The sequence below is a fragment of the Ambystoma mexicanum genome, chromosome 2q, assembly GCF_040938575.1.
Source record: "Ambystoma mexicanum isolate Mex_15411 chromosome 2q, UKY_AmexF1_1, whole genome shotgun sequence".
Taxonomy (NCBI): domain Eukaryota; kingdom Metazoa; phylum Chordata; class Amphibia; order Caudata; family Ambystomatidae; genus Ambystoma; species Ambystoma mexicanum.
Window position 1 is genome coordinate 932,164,747 of NC_090924.1, and position 20,189 is coordinate 932,184,935.

Sequence of the window (20,189 nt, forward strand, 5' to 3'; positions counted from 1 at the left end):
TAGTTTAAAAGCTCTCTGAGTCACAATTTCTACTACATGGGGGCCAGTAAATATTGGTACACCCCACTTGTGGGAAAGGTTCTTCAGGAGAACCTGATCTCCTGGGTACACTGGTGGCTGCTTAAGTAAGTCCTCATTGATTTCGATGCTGTCGCCTTCTTCTCCGGCTTCAGGCCTCTCCTGTTGTCTTTGCAGTTTGCGAGAAATTGAAGAGGCACTAGCAACAAGGAAGTTGTATACTCATACATTTCCTGACCCAATACATCAGCCACGTTCTCTGGATCATTTATTGCCCTAGTGGGAGAGCCAGGGGAAGTTGCATGCACAGTCCTATCACCACTTCATGTGGGGTTTAATGGTGGTCGGACCCGGGTTTATTGCACAGTGAGACCAAGGCTAGAGGGAGGCAATGCAGCCAGTTTTTGTTCAAACTCTTTTTAGTTTTGGCTATAGCTTCTTTAAGCAAACGTTGAGGTTTTCACACAAATTCCGTTCGCTTGTGGGTGATAGGCACAGGAGAATTTGGGTTGGAATCCGAGCAAGGTTGTAATATGCTGGAACATCTCATTGGTGCAGTGAGGGCCATTGTTAGACCGCAGGACTTCACACACACCCCATCATGGGAATATCTCGCAGGCCAGGAATTTCACCGGTCTAAGGGCATCAGGATGGGAACACGGACCAGCCTCGATCCAGTGGGTAAATGGACACACAACCACTATCATGTAGCGGTACCCTTGGCAGACTTGGATCATGTCGACATAGTTGCTGTGTAGGTGTTGGAATGGACCCACTGGGGGAGGTATGGCTACTCTCACTACCCTTAATGTATGGCCTGCAGTATATTGTTTACACACTAAACAATCATGAATTCGGCCATGTGTTTTGCCAAGTTAGGACAGAAGCATGTTTCTCCAGTAAGAGCAGCAAACACCTCCTTCCCTGTATGGGTTGGATAGTGTAGTTGTGTCAGTGCTGTGTGCAATAATGCAAGTGGCATTACCACCTTCCCTGTATTGTTTTGCCGCCATAGGGAGTCTGTTGGAGACACTGTACATCCCCTACTTAGCCAGAGTTACTTTTCCTCCTTGGGTGCAGCTGCCTGCAGCTCCATAATTTGTGTCACTGGTAATATGTTGGGCCCTTCTTTTAGTATCATAGAGCAAATAAATAAATAGTTCTGGCATAATCAGGCGCGTGTGACAAAGCCTCCATTTCTAAAATATCCCCAAAGTAGGCGACGCATTTTGCCTCCGCATCTGCTACTTTGTTACCCCTGGAGATAGGATCCTCCCTTTTTGTGTGTGCTTGGCATTTCACTATTGTTATTCGCTCTGGAAGATCTATGACCTCTGCCAATCTGCCCAATAGGAGTGTGTGATGTATCAATGATGAACTGCACATCTGAAGCCAATCCGCAGCCACTGTGACAGCCCAGAATTCACTGTGGATGTCACGTAGGCTGAATCTGAGTAAATCGCCACTTCCTTCTCCCTGCTGTGCTCTAATGCCAATATTAAGGCCACTAATTCTGCTGCTTGTGCTGAGTAATGTGAAAGCAGGCATGCCCTCATCACTATCTCACTTGTCCCGCTCTCTCTGTCTCATGATTGCTGTCCCAGTATGTCTTTCCCCAGTAGTTTGGTCAATTGTTGAAGACCCGTCAATATAAAGCATGTCTCCCCCCTCAAGTGCGTCCTCCTGTACCTTGCGAGGGTTACTGAATTCTTCTAGGTTTGCTGTGCAGTTGTGTGCATAGTCACCCTTCTGTAAAATGTCAGCGAGAAAGAGCTGAGTTAGACAGTAACACCTCATACCCCAAGGCCCTCTGTGTTGTCAGTGTGCGCTTCAGTCTTTCCAGTATTGTAAAGAGAGCATTCTCCACGTAGAGAGTGGTGCTGCATTCAATGGTAATACTCGCTGATTTGTCCACTGCGAATGCGGCTGGAGCCAATGCTTATTCGCATGGAAAGTGTCCTCTCATTACGGGGTCTAATTTCCCACTGTAATAGGCCAGTGGCTTGTGCACCAAGATGGTATTCTGTGTCAGTACTGCAGTTATACCTACTCAATCAGAATGGGATAATAGAACAAATTCCTTTTGATAGTCTGGGATCCCTAACACTGGAGCTGTGCATATTGCTTCATTCAGCTCGTAAAATGACTCAGTCATTTCTGTTGTCCATTGTATTGTCGTCTCCCCTCTTTGTGCTTCCCTCAGTGAACTTACTAAGGGCCTAGTATAAGTGCTGTAATCAAATACCCATGCCCTGCACTAATTGCACAGTCCAAGGAGCTGCTCCATCTCTCTGACTGTTGTGGATTTTGCTGTCCTGCTTCTTGCCTATGCCATCTCTAGTGTCACTCGTCAGCCATTTTGGAAAATCATCTGTCCAATGTATAACACTTCTGTCTGGCAATATTGTAGTTTGGCCATGTCCACCTTGTATTCCTTTTTTATTAGTACTGTCAGTCATTTCTACACTGTTCTTCTGTATTGCTGCAAATCAGTATGCCATCTACGTACTGTAGAACCTTGCTCTCCATCTGTACATTGCCTAAGTGCATTTGGAGTACCCTGTTGAAGATGGAAGGGGATTCACAGTACCCTTGAGGAAGTCTTGTATGTTTCCACTTCTTATTTCTATATAGAAATGAAGTTAAGTCCTGTAAATTTGGGTGTAGTGGTATAGAGAAGAATGCATTCTTCAAATCTATGACTGTAAAGTAAGTAGTTTTAATGTGGATGCTACACAAAATTGTTAGCGGGTTCAGAACTAAAAGATATTCTGCTTCTACGATGTGGTTAAGAAGGCGCAAGTCCTGTATAAAACGCTATGACCCCCCCTGTCGCCTTTTTCACAGGGTACACAGCCGTGTTGCATGGTGATTATGATGGCACTAGGATGCCCTGCTCCTCTAGCGCTTCAATGTTCTTATAGATACCTTCATCTGCCTCTCTTGACAGTGGGTATTGTTTAACTCATGGCACTCATTAACTGCTCCTATCCCCTTCAGAAACCCTTCATCATAGGGACTTGTGGTCCCTAAGATGCTGGGGACCTTTGCCAGATCCTCCTCGAGAAAAGTCGGCGGTGCTTTCAGCGCCATCGCCATTCTCTGTGGTACTTCTCTGTAATGTATTCTCACCCAATATGTGGTGCTCATTTCGAACACCATCTCGTGATTTGATCTGTTGTCTTGAAATAGTTCTTAGTCTATGACTGTAGTGAACCTGTACCCTTCAGCTACGGCAATCACTGCCCGCCATGATAGCCCTGTGTCATCTGTCCCGTGCACTGCTATCCAGTCGTCCCCCACAATCACTGCCTCTGATTCTAGTGGCACTACCGTCCCTTCTTTCTTATCTAATGGTAACTCTGGCTTGAATAAGTACTCATTTGGAAGGTGCCACATTTGCCCCATAATCCCTGGGAGCCATGCTATTATTATTTCAGTCCTATATTGGAACAGCTCCTCGTCCACTGGCACCCCCTCTGTACCTTTTGTCCACAATAAGCTTGAAGGATTTCCCTCACATTTAGAAAGTGTATCCCTGGTGTGGAGCACACTATCCCCTTGTCAGAGAATGAAATGGTCATGTTAAGTCTTCTCATGATGTCTCTCCCCAGTATATTTACAAGTGTCTGTCGAGAATAGAGTAGGCGCAAAGATAGATTGTGCTCCCCTATTTTTTTTATTTCTTTTTATTGGTTTAAACAAACCTTTAAAGAAAAAATAACAGCACATTTAATTATTCATAAAAAAGAAATCACAATTAACAAATAAAGCAAAGAGAAGCAGAGGATATCACAGAATAAAAATATATAAACAATTAAAATAATAAAAAGTAATGAGAAGAAATTAACACTGAATTGGGCAAAGTGCATCATTAATCGCAAGCCAATATTTAGGTCCTTTTTCTTGCGATTTGGCTAGTTCATCTTCAATGTTTTTAAGGAGAAATGTCAGGGCGTATGTTAGTTTATTATTTATCTCTGTAAAACATTCCACCCACCATTCTTCCATGGTATGAAGAGGTTTATTTGCTACAATTGTGCTAAACAGTGTCATTCTTCTCGTGGAGAAAGCTTCACAAGTTAAAACCAGATGTTTGATATTATCTTCAAAATGGTCACAGAATCTGTATTTTGGGTTCAGCTTCTCATATTTGCTCCATCGTCTAATTGCTTCTTTTGTCTTAAATTGATTTAGCCTGAATTTCATAAGCAACGTTCTCTTTTGTTTGTCTGGACATTTTTCAAGATATTTGTAGGTTGATTTTTAGGCTTTCCCTTCTGGAGGAACGTCCTTCAAGAGCGAATATTTGGCTTTATTTGTGCAGGTGCTGATCCAATCAATTTCCCACAACTTTTTTTTACAGCATCTGGATTTCCCATCAGAGTGATTACATCACTATTTATATCCTTTAGAATTTGGTGACATTGATTTATCCAGGCCGAAAAAACTGTTTTTGATTGTTTGGCAACCAATTTATGTAGAATTTTCATTTCCGGTGCACCATTTGGCAAGATTATCTTGCGAAAAATTGACAAAGTGTTCCATGTAACTTTTGCATTTATTGAGATCAGTCCCAATTCGTACCTTACTACAACTGCCGGCAATCCTCTAGCAACTTTCAAAATGCTGCCCCAAAAGATATTTTCAAGGTTATCCCACAGACTTGCAGGGCATCCAAAGGCAGTTTCGGCGCCATAAATTATAGCTTTTTGTTTGTAAAATTTTAAAGTCGGAACCAATGAAAACTTGCCATATTTTGTATCTAAGGCCATAGCTTGGGCACTTAATTGACGACATTTTGATTTTGTTTTCTCAACCCAAGTATGATCATTTATGTTGGAGTTTAGCCACATGCCCAGGTATTTTACCTATTTTACCTGTTGTAGTGGGTCGCCGTCAAGGCGCCAGTTGAATTTCTTGGATGTACCTTTAGTCACATTTTGTAATGTTAAAATGACAGACTTACTTGGATTTATCTGTAGACTATTAGTTTGGACATATTGTTCCAGCACGTGCAGTTTCCTTTGTAATCCAATGAGTGTAAGGTCCATTAGGACTAAGTCATCTGCATAAAGGATCCCATTTAAAGCAGAGTCCATTATTTTCGGGTCAAATCCTTTTGCTTTTCCACGTGCTTCACCGATATCAGAGATGAAGGCATTGAATATTATGGCCGCTAGAGGACACCCTTGTTTGACTCCGCAATGAGTACGAATGGTTTCCGATAGAGTTCCACTTGCATCCAACCGAATATAGATCTTAGTATCTGTATGCAAATCCTTGATGGCATGTAAAAGACTGTTTGGACAATTCCAGCTTTTGAATTTTGTCTAAAGGATTTCTCTGTGTATGCTATCAAAAGCATGAGACGGGTCAACAAATGCAAGGTACACTTTCGTTTTTTTCATAATCATGTCCATTTTTATTAAATTGATGAGTATTAAGTTTAGGCAGCAGCCAACGCCCTTCACACATCCACTTTGTCTGGCATCAATATGATTGGCTAAAACTAACCATTCCATCAATTTATGTTGAAGTTGTGTTGCATAAATCTTACCTATTACATCTAGCAAGGCAATAGGCCTATAATCCATTGGGTTTGATTGATTGCCCTTTTTAAATATTGGGACAACAATGGCTTTTTTCCACGACACAGGGGTGATACCTTCCATGGCGATTCTATCAAACAGTACCTTACAGAAATCAGCCCAGGCTTCTGGATCAGATTTTAGCATTTGTTATGCCATCTGGACCAGGTGCTCGAGAGTTAGAAAGTTTTTTGATGTCTGCTAAAATTTCTATTGATCAAACTGAATATCCCAAGAAGAGAGAACAGGTAGCGGAGGGTCAGGAGTGTTTCCCTTTTTGGGAACAGGATTGAAAAATGCTCAATCCATTTTTTTCAGTGACCATGTTCTTGTTTGATGCTCTCTGTATTCCAGATTCATTGTTGATAATTGACCAGAAATCTGCAGAATTGTTCTCTTTCATGGACTTCATTATTTGTCCAGCATCATGTTGTTCGATTAGAGTACGATGCGCTATCAGCCAATTCTTATTGTTTTGTTTGATCATTTTCCTCATCTTCAGCTCGTCCATTTGACTGTCATTTTTTAATTGTCGGAGGGCCCTGCGCATTTTTCTTTTCCTCATGACAATTTCAGGGTTGTAAATATGAGAGTATTTTTTAGACTGAATACCACTCGGATTTCTCAAAATCTTATATTGTTCTAACAGGGGGGTATAATCTACACCCAACAAGTCAATTTGTTTCTCATAATATTTTTTCAGTATATTCACCTGCTGTGAATTAAGTTTTAATCTGTTACCACTACAGTTGCGAATTATATTCCAATTCCATGTTGTTGAAAATGATTGTTGTGGCATTTCAAGATGTGCTACGATCATATTGTGATCACTGACTTGTGTGTTAAGCACTTCGAAATTTAGAATCCTTAATGATAACTTTTCAGATACAAAAATGTAGTCCAAGATGTAGTTTTGTTCATTTCTTTGCCAGGTTGGTTTGGCAGGTATGTCTCCCTTACCATTCAGCCTGGAGATTCTCCGTAAAGTTAGTTCTTCGGACCAATTTTGTATCAAATTCTGTTTCCTTGAGAGGTTATTATTACTTCTTTCTATAAAATCCAAATTAAAATCACCACATATAATCAGACCGGCACTGGTATCTTTAATCATTAGTTCGTCAATTATATCCATAATTTGTTCAACAAAGGACAATGTTCCAGCTTTACTATGATGCCAATACAAATTTATGACAAAAAGTGTCAGATGTTTATTGTCATTATTAATGTTCTTTTGATGGTAACAACTTGAATATAAGATGGTATGTTGTTATATTCCATCAGCCTACAACCAGAGGCTTTTTTTACAAGAGTGAGGATGCCTGCGCTTGGACGTCCTTTAATCCCTTTAATAGCAGGATTGAATGCTATTTCATAATCCTCTATAATAGGACAGATATCTAACCAAGTTTCTTGCAGGCATATTATATCTATCTCATTTACCCATTTATCTTTGAAGTTATACAAATGAGTAAAGCCTCTTGTATTCCACGAGCCAATGGCTAGGCCAACATTTTTCGGCTTCAATAAACATTAACTTCGGCTATTGTTCGCTAAGGTTGCTGCTAACCAATTCCACTCATTATGAGGCACTTGGTTCTCTTCACTTCTTTTTTTTTTGAGGGATTTGATGTGTTTTTTAGTGTAATTCGAATTAGCTCGGATTGTTTTGCTTTTTGATTATTAGTATGTTCATTTCGAAGCAGATTGAATTGTTTGTAGTCCGCTTTCCAACTTTCATCTGCCATTATTTGCAAATTTGACTGACTTTCATTTGGAACTTCATTTCGCTGACATTCAGTCAAAGGGACTAAATCATTTGATTTTTTTGGTCAGAATGGTACTATCTACTTCGATAATGTCAAAGTCGCAAGGTAGTAGGGCTACAGCACCTTGTAGTAGAGTTTCACACACACGTCTGGAATTTACATATGAAAACACTCTATCCAAAGCAATATCATCCTTCAATTCCACAGCCTGAATATCACTGGACTCAATAGTGCATAACACAGGAACATGATGGAACAGACTTAAGACATTTTTTCTGTTCATTATAAGTCCATCCTGAATATTCAGAATTCTTTCAAGACTTAGGCAGTATTTTGCCTTTATTGTGTTGATATTATTTTTCTCACCATTAGTATTGGCATTATTTCCTTGAGCTTTAGAGAAGTCTCCTTTTGCTTTACGGGAATTACGATCTGAAGGCACATTGTTGGTTGCAAATTTTTTTATAGAAAATAATTTGTCCTCTTCCAATATTCTTTCTGCATCAGCTGGTTTATAACTCGAAGCCATATTCATTTTTGGGTCGATGTTATCTTGGCTTAACGGCATAGATAGAAATCTTTTCCTTTTTTCATCTAAGGTTTTAAACAGGCTCACTATTTCTTCGTATGAGTCAGAAGTAGGCTTTTTTGGTTCAAGCACCGATTCACAAAAACGCTCAGATACTGATTCATCTTCTTTCCTTGTTGGATCGATGGGCTCAATCAATGTCTTAGACGGAGCCAGGTCAATCTCTGCATTTTCCTTATCACATCCCATTTTTTTCACTTCCTGTGGATCTTCATACGTTGAGAGATTCATCAGAGTGTCAATGTCAGCTGCTTCAGACTCCATTACATAGTCATGATCTGGAATGGAAGGTATAGATGTTTTATTTTGTGTTTCAAGATCTTGCAAGGGCATTTTTTTTGTTTTCCTTTCTTGACATATGCATCCGGGATATTTTTCAAAGTATTGCAGTTGTTGGCTGATACATTAACAGTAACTAATTTCAAATTTCTTAAGAAAGCTCAAGCCCCATTTGTTATTTTTCCTTTTTTTTGATTTTTAGATTTCTTTTTTTGCAGAACTCCTTTTAGAACTTGCTTTGAGTTATTTTTCCCAAATATATCGAAAAGCATCTTAGGTGCTTCTACATTTTTTTCTTGCAAATCTTTGATCTCACTTGAAGCATCTTTTGTTTTATCATTTGTTGTTTTTTTTGTACCAAGATCTTCATTTGCGCTGACATTAGCACATGATTTGGGCTGATCTTCAATGATATTTCGTACATCATTTATTTCTATTATTTCAATTATGTCTTCTACCTGTGGTTTTCCCAAGGTTCCAATATTTCTATTTTCACTCTGTTTGGCTTTTAAGGTACAAACACGGTCTTTTGCTGAATCGTTCTTGTCCTTTTTAGATCTATCCAGCCTTTTCTCTTGCAGACCATTCACTAAAATCTCGCGCTCAGCCCTGGGTGCAGTAAAGGATTCTTCTGACAGAGGGAGGCACCCTTGCCATATTTTTCCTGTATCCTTTTCTGCAAGGACTGTAAGAATTTCTTTATCCTTTTCCAGGAATGTGCAGTCTTTCTTTTTGGATACCTGTTCAATAGTTCCGCACTCAAAATTCGGTTGCACTGTTGGCAGATGATATTTCTCCATAATGGTAACTTCGCAGTTGTCTAAATTAGGGCTGCTATTTTTACCATCATTTGAGGCAGTTAAGTGTGGTTTATTAAAAAGCTTCAGCGCTTCTCAAGCAACTTCTGCTATTAATTTTTTATCCTCATGTGAGTTGTGATTGGCGTCTAAGATTAATTTCAGAAAGTTGGCATTTTGAGTCTTATCTTGTTTTTGGTTGTCCTGACTTCTTTGTTGTTCGGCTTCCATGTTAGCAACTTTAGTGTTTAGCAAGGCTATTAGCGTAGTTAGGTCTTTAATGTTTCCATCCATTTGTTCATATAATTTGAGGTACGGAGAAAGTACAATGTTCATGGAGGACATAACCATTGTTTGGATGTCCAGTATATTTATTCCAGATACGCCCTTTTCTTTTTGTGAATAGGACGTTTTCTTTTTCCCATACCCACGTCTTATTTTAGGAAAAGGTCTTTCCATTACAGACGAATCATCAGAATCAGAAGTACAAGAAGAAGATGACGTAGATGAAATATTTATTTTTTCATTTGCGGAAGCCGAAATTTCGCTTAGACCTTTGCTATGCGTTTGATTTTTGTTTTTGGTCGCTGTGAATCTTATTGGTGAATGAAGCGTATATGACTGATTTGGAGTTCTTGTTTGAGAACAGGCTATTTCGCCCAAAAGGCTATTTCTGCCTCTTTTTCTTTTGCGTACGGGACTGCGAGATATTATAGTTGTGTCAAGGTCTACGGAGAAATTCTTTCTTATTTCAAAATTTTCAGTATATGCATCATCATGAGGTAACTGCCGTGTCATAATGCCTCCTTTATTTAATGTGGATAGACTCTTTTGTTTGTTGTTAGTCCGGTTGTTGAAATCGAAATTCATTTTTAATAGATCTTTCAAAAGTTTATCTGCCACACTAATAGAGTCCCGTCTTTCATAGTTTGATATACCATGATTTTTGGTAAGCGGTTGCTGATCCAATATGTTGCAATTGCCAAATTGGGGTTGTTCATCATCACTTATTTGTAATGGAATTTTTTCAGTCGTGTGATCTGTTCCAAGTCCAAATCCGACTTGGGTCCGCTCGCCACACATTAATTCTCCAGATTGACGCAGAGTATTCAGTTTGTTATCTCCATTTGTACATTGCACAATCTTTTCAGCTAAAACTCGCAATTGAGGAAAGATCTCTTCTGGTACCATTTTTTTAGTTTCTGTATTACCATCAATTGGAAACTCGGAACACGAATAATATTTACATTCTTGGACTCCATCTTTAGTGGGAGCGGTAGGTACAGGCACAAAACCAGTGGGGTATGGAGATTTGTTTGTTTTAGTTGTTTTAAAAGTTTCACTTTCAATTTCGGTTTCAGCTTCAGTAATAAAGCAATCATTATCACCTTCGTTGATAGAATTATTGACCAAATCAGCACCGTTCTCACCATTCTCATTCCCGTTCTCAAACTGCTCATGCTCGCCAAAGGCGCAGCGCTCATCAATCTCACCAGACTCACCAAACTCGCCATTCTTACAACACTCCTGCATACAATCCTGCATACACTGTTGCATACAGGTCACGGTGCTAACGCCTACTAATGAATGCATTTGAAAAGCATTTGATAAATCTGCAGTATTTGAAGCTGTTGTTATGTCAACTGAATCATTTGTATCGGCTCCTATTATATGTGCCGAAGTTTTCCTTCTTACTGCGGGTTTGGAAGAACTACCTCCTCCTCGGCGAAGGCCTGATAGGTTCTGAGGCGGGTCCATTGCTTCATTATTTTCCATCAGAATAGTTAAAGGACCCACACTTGCTTAAAAAGCAGGTGGGAAAAACAACCAAAAAATAAAAAAAGCACACCAGCGTGGTCAGCGGAACCAAAGGACCAAAGGCACCAAAGACACTCAAGACTCAGTGCCGACTCTGCGCCGCTCCGCGGGTGCACTGGGTTTTTGAAGAGTATAGCTCCACCTCCTGGCTGACAAGAAGCTAAAGGGAAGGACTCCAAAGTAACAGCAAAACAAAAAGCACAGTGCCTCCAAGACACTCAACACTCAGTGCCGACTCCTTGAGCATTCATGGCATCACCTGACATACTATATTTCCCTTCCTGGATGCAGGATTTGGTCACCCCTGTGTCTACAAGAAAGGAAAAATTCTTGTCACCTTTCGTCACCCCTATGTGTGGTTCCTCGGAAGGGTGTAATCGATAGGATGCAACACATCAAGTCCATCTGTGGGCCAGGAATGGGTTTCCCCCACTACAGTGACCCCCCCACCCCAGTTTCCTCATGGGAGCCATTTTCAGGGACTCTGCGCATGCCACTGTCCCATCGTTTGGTTGTGTGCTGTTCTGCATCTGCAGTATTTGCTGTGCTGTGTATCCGTGTTGTATGTTACCCTACATCTGTTGCATCTGTGGTGCCTGTGAATACTGCTGCATAGACGCTTGAATTTGTGGTGCCTGTGTCATGGGCTGGTGTGTCTGTGGGTATGCGTTTGGTGTCTGTCCTTGTTGTGGTGTCTGGTCCTGAGAGCAATACTTGTTCTGTTCCCCCTTGTATGCTGGTTGGTATTGCATTTCCCCATTCTGTTGTACCGCTGCCCTGCTTCTGCACCCCCCGTGAAATTCTCTATCTGTCCACACACCCAGCATTGGGGTGGTTCTCTCACTTGCCTTTGTAATCCCTCAGAAAACCCCTCTGGGCCCTGTTGCGTTTGCTGCCCATATCCTCAAAACCCCCACCCCGGGAATCCCCTGTGATTCTGCTGCATCTGATGCCCATACCCACATCCTCTAGGTGGCCCCCCTCTTCCTTGAAACCCATGCTGCACATCCCCCACCCTATGTATCCACCTCCCGCGGGCAGTGGTGCATACTGCATCTGTGGTGCCCCTTGTCCTCCTGTGCTCGTCAATACTGCCCCTTCCATGGCATATTTAGATAGCTTTTTCTGCACTAACTTTGCCGCCTCCTACTTTCTTTCCTCACACTTTTTCCTTGCATTCTCTTGCATTAACCTACAGTAGTGTTCTATCGTGAGCTGTATTTCTGACCAAGACTTTCCTCCATCCCCAGAAATTTCTTCAGTTGCCTTTGCACCTGTTCTGGCAAAATTTGGCATAATGTGTGGTAGAATAATACTACTGTTTTGTCCCATGGTTCTCATGTTTCAAGGCGCCAAAGCTCTTGAATCGTCTGAATGTAGTGTAAGCGGTCTTCGTCTTCCCCCATTTTCCATGCCATAATCGCACTAATGTCTGATGTGTCCAGGTACTGTGTCCATAGAGCTTGCCAAATGGTGCTCGGCAGTTAGCAAATGGAACGCTATTGTGTGCCATGTCCTGGGTAGTTACTCCTGGGTACCCCACCCTTCTCCACACCTCATCAGCGCTTCCCCGAGGATCACCACTAGTAGCCCCTTTACGTCCCCCACTGCTAATTTCTGTCCCGTTGTCATCCTTTCCATTTCATATATCCATTTCCCTGCACCCGTGGTTAAGAGGATAGCCTACACCACACTTTTCCCTTGTGTATGTGCTTCCATGGTATGTATTGAGGTTGCCCCCCTCCCTTTTCCAGTAAGGCCAACTCTGTGAACCCGATGATCTCCCCATAGGCCCCTCGTGTCAGCCAGATCTGTCTATCCGGTCTCTCTGCATCTTTAATGTTGGTGCATGCCTTTGCCGGCTCCCTCTTCCTTCACCCTGATGATCTCTAAGCCTCTGCACGTATGGGATCAGATAGTCCATATTGCGTGATGCATCTCTGGACTGTTGTGATCAATCGTCCTTGTCACCCCTAAGCCCCCCTGTATCTTTTCCTACTTCTCATGTCATACTTCTAGCCAAGCTTTTCCCTGTCAATCGATGCCTGGGTCACCCACTTCCCTTGTCCTCACTTCCCTCTGCGTCCCCGCCTGAGTCTGTGTCACCCATGTCACTTTTGAAATCGTCCATGAAGCTCAGCCTCCTCGAGGCCGCGTCTTTGCTGAGCTTCCCTTCAAAGTCAATCAAGTTCCCGCTGCCCCTTCTCCCGGAAGACCCAATGTCTGTCCTGTCCAATGGAGTGTCAGTCCTGTCCTGTGTGGTACCGCTATCTTGCTCCGTTTGCCTACCTTCTCCCATTTTATCATCTACCATCCTCTTCCTCATCTCTCGCTGCTTCGGCTCTTTCTCCTCTTCCCTTTGCTTGTCTCTCTGCGCTCTCTCATGTCCCTCTTCTTCCTTCTCCCTTCTTTCCACTTCTTCCATTATCTCTGCCCAGTCTCGCGCTTCGCTGCTCCCCTTTATTCGCCCCAGCTGATTCTCCTGTTGTCTTCCCATCCAATTTCAGAAGTATCTGCCCTCCTACCCATTTGTTCAATGCTATGCCCTCTAGCCCCTCCTTGGTGGTCATCTGGGTCTCACCCCGTGCTCACTTCCCACCATCTGTCTGTCTGACCCCTTTCTGCCCCTCCTCCTTGGTATATGGTGGAGGTTAAAATATTGGATTTGTGTACCACTCCGCTGCCTTTAGCTCCTGTATAGGGTATAACCCCTGCACTTTTGCTTCAGCCCCTTCTTTCTCATTCTCAGGAGGAGGTGAGGGAGCAGGGGCCGAGGACGCTGCACCCGGTGTCGCCTGCTTGCTAAGCATCCATTGACGCCTCACTACTTCCCCCTCGTCCTCCTGGAACATCTTCCAGAGTTCAAATATCGCAATATGATTGGCCAACTTCTTCCCCTTATAGGTGTCTTGTATGTGTGTCTGTAATGGTTGCTGCACATTTATTGTGAATCTTCTGCATTGTAGCCATGGCTTAGTCAATTTACCCTCTGTGATTTTTGTCCATTCTGTGCTATATTTACAAATATTTTCCTTATATCGTGGAAGGGCCTTAGATAAGTGCTGTTGGAGAGCATCCCCCCGCACTTCACTTTATACATTGCTTTTATACTTGACCTCAAGTCGAGGCTTTCGACACTCCGTTATTACACAAGTACAATGAATACTTTCAACTCAGGTTTATGAATGTCACAGATACCAGTTCTCAACAATTCTTCTCGAGCCTCTCTGGCTCCAAAACAATATGTCCGGTGTGCTCTGCGCACTGCACCTCTGCAATCCTTTGCCTCCTCAGGCACACCCACTTTTCTTGCACATGTGCCTTCCATGCGCCGCCACCGAACAGCCTCCTCTGTCAATTTTAAGTTTCTCAACACCAACTTCTATAACTCATCGTGCCCTCCGAGTCCTATGCACAGATGGGCGACGACACCCCTTCTCTAAACAAGGGAGTGCTAGAGTTCGCTTACAATGCTCACAATGCTAATATCCCGTTACACAAACATTTCCACAACCCCAACATAAACTCACAGCTGTCTTCTTACCCCCCTAACAGGGGATACCAATATTTCTCGTGTTCAATATGTACCTACAGCGTCGCCTTGCAAAATCCCCTCCTCAAGACTTAACCAGAAGAAGACTTCCGCAATCTAGGCCAGCTCCCTTTGCTAAGCCTTTACACGGGGATACCATCATCCATGCCCCGAGCGAAAAAATGCCCAATTCACAGGGAATCAAATATTCACATACCTTCTGTCATCCATGCCCTTAAGTCAATAGTCTAGGTTATTCACCAGAACCTTTTCCCTCAAGACCGAATGTTCCCTAACCACAGAAGTGACATCTACCTCCGCTACTTTCCCTACTATGCTTCTCAATACTACTAAACAATACTCAGCAATACTCCAAAGATACTCACCAATACTCGTTACCACTCCGCACCCACCATTACTTTCCCACTCCCCTTAGTTGCTGTGTGGCTGAGTCGATACTTACACTCTGTGATACACTGACGCTGTTCGGCTTCTGGGTCCCCCAAAGCTGCCACGCTACCCATCTGGACTACTGGACTCCTCACGGACCGTGGTAAGGATATTTCCAAGCTGGCTCCTGACAGCCTTTGTACGGGGGTGCACAACCCGTCAGACTCAATTACCGGAAGGCGTCCCACAGCCCTCCAGGTGCTGAGGCGGAAGAGGCAGCTTATGCCAAATTGGCAAAGTAAACCATCCCTCTGCTACTAACCTGTTGGTGTGGTATGGTATGCCAGAGGCCTGTAGTTTACTACAAGCTTACCCGTTCAGCTCCCAGGGCCCAACAACCCTCCCCCAAAACAAACGGAGGACTCAGCCAAGGCCAAGTTAGAACTGTCGTTTATTACAAAATCCGACAGGAATCATACAGGACATTCAAAAATCTCCAGAGTCACTTCTCCCAAACCCGTGTCAGGCCTTTTTGTTGCAACGTAACATCACAACATGGGCACTTCCCCGAAAAACCTATCCCACTTTCTGACTGGGTGATCGGAGTGGTATACTGCATAGATTGCCTCTATGGATCTTAGTTGATTGGCCCTCTCATGTTAGGTGGCTAGCCTTCCCAAGAAACTATCTATCACATTGTTGCAGGGTCGCAGGATTACCATTGGCCCTTGCCCCTTGCCATTCACCCCTGGATTTCTGTCCCCTGATTGGCTGGAACTGGTCTCTGCAGGCCTGGGACCCAGCTCTGTTCTCAGTGCTTTGTGCACCTCTTCAAGGTGATGAGAATGACTATGTGTTCCCAATGTATCTGTTAGCAGTACCACTTTTGCCTGTGAGAGTGCCCTCAAAACTGCAACGTTGTTGACAAGTCCACGTGTCACTTCATCTGTGTTGCTGAGAACTGTTCATCTTCCCACCATGGGTGAATAACCATTGTCTAGCTCGGCCGCATCACATGGTTGAGGACAATGAAATCAAGCTCTTCTGGTCTGCAATTTATGAGGATTTATTCTGTTTTTCTGCAGATGGCGCCTTGTCATTTTGAGTTTGTTTAGAATGTGCTGCTTTTCTCTGGCGTTGGCTGCGAGCCCTGGCCTTCCTGTTCTGTGCAGCCTAGTTCTGCATTTCTTCATGTCAAGTCCTGCGTCTGTCAAGAGTTGCGCAGGGCACCAAGGTAGGTTTTGGGTGGCTGTGCTGATGTAAAGGGGCAGGTAAGCGCATACAGCAGGAAGCTAAACAAGAATGAAGAATAGTCAAGGTAATTAAGAACGACAGAACAGGAAGAAAAGACGGATCTCAATAAGGGAAGATCAATGTCTCTGTGTAAGTTACTTTTACAGGCACCACTCCTTGCAGGCCCATGGAAGGGGGAAGCAGGAGTGGCTTCTGTGTCTGGACCCTAGGGCACAAACGAGGAGTGTACTTACATGAGACAAGCCGGTATGGGTCCAGCCGGAACCTACAGCGGATGCCCTCTGAGGGAACAGAACGCAACACACTGTTACATTAAATTCTCTATAGACTACAAATAAAACAAGACAAGGGTAGGGGCAGAGATTGCCTACTAGGAACCCCTGCAGCCAAACTCTGAACAAAGGAATAACAGAAGCACAATTCAGGACAAGAACGGTAACATAAATAACTAGGGAACATTATGCAGTCAAGTAAGCAAGGTTCAGATGGGAAAAAGCAAGTAGAAAAGAATCTATTTGCAATAGAACAGGCGACTGGAACTGCAGACTGGTAACCAGGAACTGTAAATCTGGACTGGAATAACAAGGGCAGGACTGAAGACAGATAACAGGGAAACTGTAGCTCTGAAGTGGGATAACTATGGCAGGACAGAAGACGGATAAGAAGGGCATTGTAGCTCTGAAGTGGGGAAACAAGGGCAGGACAGAGGACGGATAATAAGGAAACTGTAGCACTGAAGTGGGGTAACAAGGGCAGGACAGAAGACGGATAACAGGGGCACCTAGGGCTGGAACTTGAAAGCTAAAACCAGGAATAACGGACTGAAGGAAAGGAAAAAGGAACAGCAAGCAGGGAGCAAGATAATAGGAGGTAGAGAGCAAGGGGCTGCAGACAGGGAACAGTGACTGCAACAGGAGAAGGGCTGCAATGCAGGAAGCTCAGAAGAGCAGGGCAGAAGGTAGAGGAGAGTAGCAGGCTGCGAAGCAGGGAGCACGGAGTAACAGGGCAGAAAGCTGAGGAGAATAGCAGGCTGCAAGACAGGAAGTACAGCGGAGCAGGGCAGAAGGCAGAGGAGAGTAGCAGGATGCATGGCAATGAGCACAGAGCACAAGAGCAGGATCTGACAGCAACAGGAAACAGCAGAATATCGTGGCACAAGGCAAAAGGGCTGGGCGTGAACTCAATGCAAGAGACCTGTGTTCCTGCAGGCAGCTGCTTAAATACTGCCCTGTGCTGAAGCAGGCTAATTAGCAGCCCCTGGAGCAGCACACCTGAAGGTAATCTGCTTCCTCCCTCTCTGGTCCTGGGAAGGTGAAAGTAGCACTGATCTCTAAGGCTTCTGGGGATTGTGGTTCCAACACTGATGCATGTGAATAACCAGGAAATGAGAACTGCCACAAGGTTGTAGAGGAGGAGCTAAGTGCCCCCACTCCAACTGCCCCGCCTGCATTACCTGAAACGTATGAACCAAAGTATGTGAGGCATACTGAACAGTTAAACCAGCAACGAGACCCATAAGAATACCTATACCTAAATAATAGAATATGGGAGGTGAAGTACCCATTGAGAAAACCATATGCATTCAAGACAATATGATGGCCATTTGAATGAGATTCCTGAAGCAGCAAAGAAACTGAATGACCAGGGTGAATGGTGACATTGTACAAAGTTGAATAGACACCTATATAGAAAGATAAACAGACCAGAGAGGCACACGATTCATAAAATACTAGAAGTGCCAAGGATAAGACATGTTGGGATCAAGAACAAGAGATTTATGCCACAGACCTGATGAAGACATGCTTTTAATAGAGTAAACTGTGGCAAGCGCCAACATATACATAAATACCTCAATAGATACATATGAACAAGTAAAGGATGAATGTTTCCACTACGTATAAAGCAATACTGAACAAAGCGAGAAGCCCCCTCATTCCAGTGTCGCAGTTGAGAAAAGCCATTGAATTAAACAGAATAAAAGTGCAGCTAAGGAGTTCACTGAACCAAGAAAGCCAAGGTCTTATGAAACTGGAGTTGGCTGACATTGGATACAATTAACGTGAAAGAACAGAAGCTCCTGTTCAGAGATGTCAAGCAAAAAACAAAAGGCCTCAGAGGACTATTGAAGAATAAAATCAAGTACACGAAAAGGCTCAATTTCGTGGTGTCCAGTCACGTGATGGAAGAAAGTTGGATGAGCAAAATTATCACACCTACTCACGAAAGCCAGCTGGTGCCCATACTCCTTAAAAATTCTCAGAGAACAGTACAAACTCAAGGCCAACTTTAAAGCACTAACCATTGAGGTGATGATGGATAATATTTTAATTGGTGGTAAGCTGGTATCAAGACGAACTTATCCGCACCTGGTTGTTCAGTCTGCATGCTGCTAACGGAGGTAGGACAATTACTGACGGGGGTTAGAAGCCAACCAATTGTAGGGGACCACGTAGTTGGGGGCCGTATAGAGTTGTAGCCAATGGGACGTCGTACATTTAGTGATGTTCATAGTGGCCATTTTGAAGGGAAGGCTTAGTTGCCCCACCTGAGCTTAACTATCCAATTATCTTTTTCTGTTACTCCATACAGATATAGAACCTATGCTTAGCTAGTCAATTGAACCAACCCCGCTTCCTGATAGGTTTAATTAGTTTGCCACATAGGATGACGTTGGTAATGACGCAGGTCAGCATGTCAGTGATGACCACTTTTGGGTACAAAGCGCAACTTTTTAATGAAGTAGTTAGAGTCAGAGTATCGAGCGATTGCTGATGTTCGGTGTACTCCCTGTTTTAAGATACTTGACATTAAAACAGATGAACTTTGCTGAACTATTTTATATTTTTTTAAAATTTTTATTTTATTCAAACTAACCAACAATACAAACAAAACACGCATTGTGAGTTATAACCGTTACAACAAACATCCTTTAATATCTAACCACTGCTCCCTCAGTCCCACCCCCCTTTACGAGCCTAACTATCCTTCACATCCAGTATCTGCTACATGTGGCAAGGTATCGCTCTCATCGGAATCCACTGGATCCAATATTGTTCCGAACAGTTCTGCTATTAATAATTTCCATGCCATCAGGGTACCCATTTCTTCCTCCCCACTCATGCTACTCACCTCTTGCCATACAACCTTTTCAGCCTCCGCCCATTTCTGCATCTCTCCCCACCACACCTCCACTCGTAGCTTGTGACACTTTTTCCATCCCATGGCTATCCTCCGCTTTGCAAGCACATATGCCAGATCTTTCAATTTCCCAACATGTTTAAGTTTCCGTGGTCTGGGGAACCCTCCCAGCAAGCAGGCCCAAGCCGTGTCCGTTACGAGCGTGACCCCCTTCTCTGCTAATTTTTGTGCTACTTCTCCCCAGAAACCTTCAATTACTGGGCATGACCAAAACATGTGTGTCATGTCAGCGTTTTCCTTGTCGCACTTGGGCCACGCCTGTCGCCCAACATTTCCGAACTTAGATATCTTCAGTGGGGTCATATATGCTCTATGTGTTATATACAGCTGTATTTGTTGTAGCCTGGCATTTCTTGACACTTTCTTTTGGTATCCCAGGGCACCTTCCCATACTCCATCCTCCATCTGGGCTCCTACCTCTGTTTCCCAGTCCAATCTTAGATGTGTTAATTCTTTCCCAACCTTAGTCATCACCATCTCATACAATCTAGAAATCTCATGCCCCCCTTCTGATATGTCATATATTGTCCCCACAGTAGCGTCTGGTTCCTCTGTCAACACTGTTTCAGGCCATGTTTTTCGAATTTTCGGCATCAACCTATGATACGTAACATATTGGCCCGTATGCAATCCCACCTCCTCCCCAAGTCCGCCAAATTCCTTGATGGTCCCCTCTTGCCAAATATCTCCTAATGTTACCAGCCCAACTGATTCCCAATAGGTTCTAATAATCCCTCTCAGCTGCCTATCTCCCCCTGCTAAAGCAACCAGCGTCACCTGCGGGGAGCACGGGAATGGGTCTTCTATCATCCGGCATGCTCGACGCCACATTTTCCACCCAAGCATCATCATCCCAGGGCGCTCCTTCATTTCTGACTCAGGCAACCAAATAATTTCCTTTAAGTAAAACAGGGCACAGTCCTGTCCAAACAACCTATGTTCAGGGGTCGTCTCATC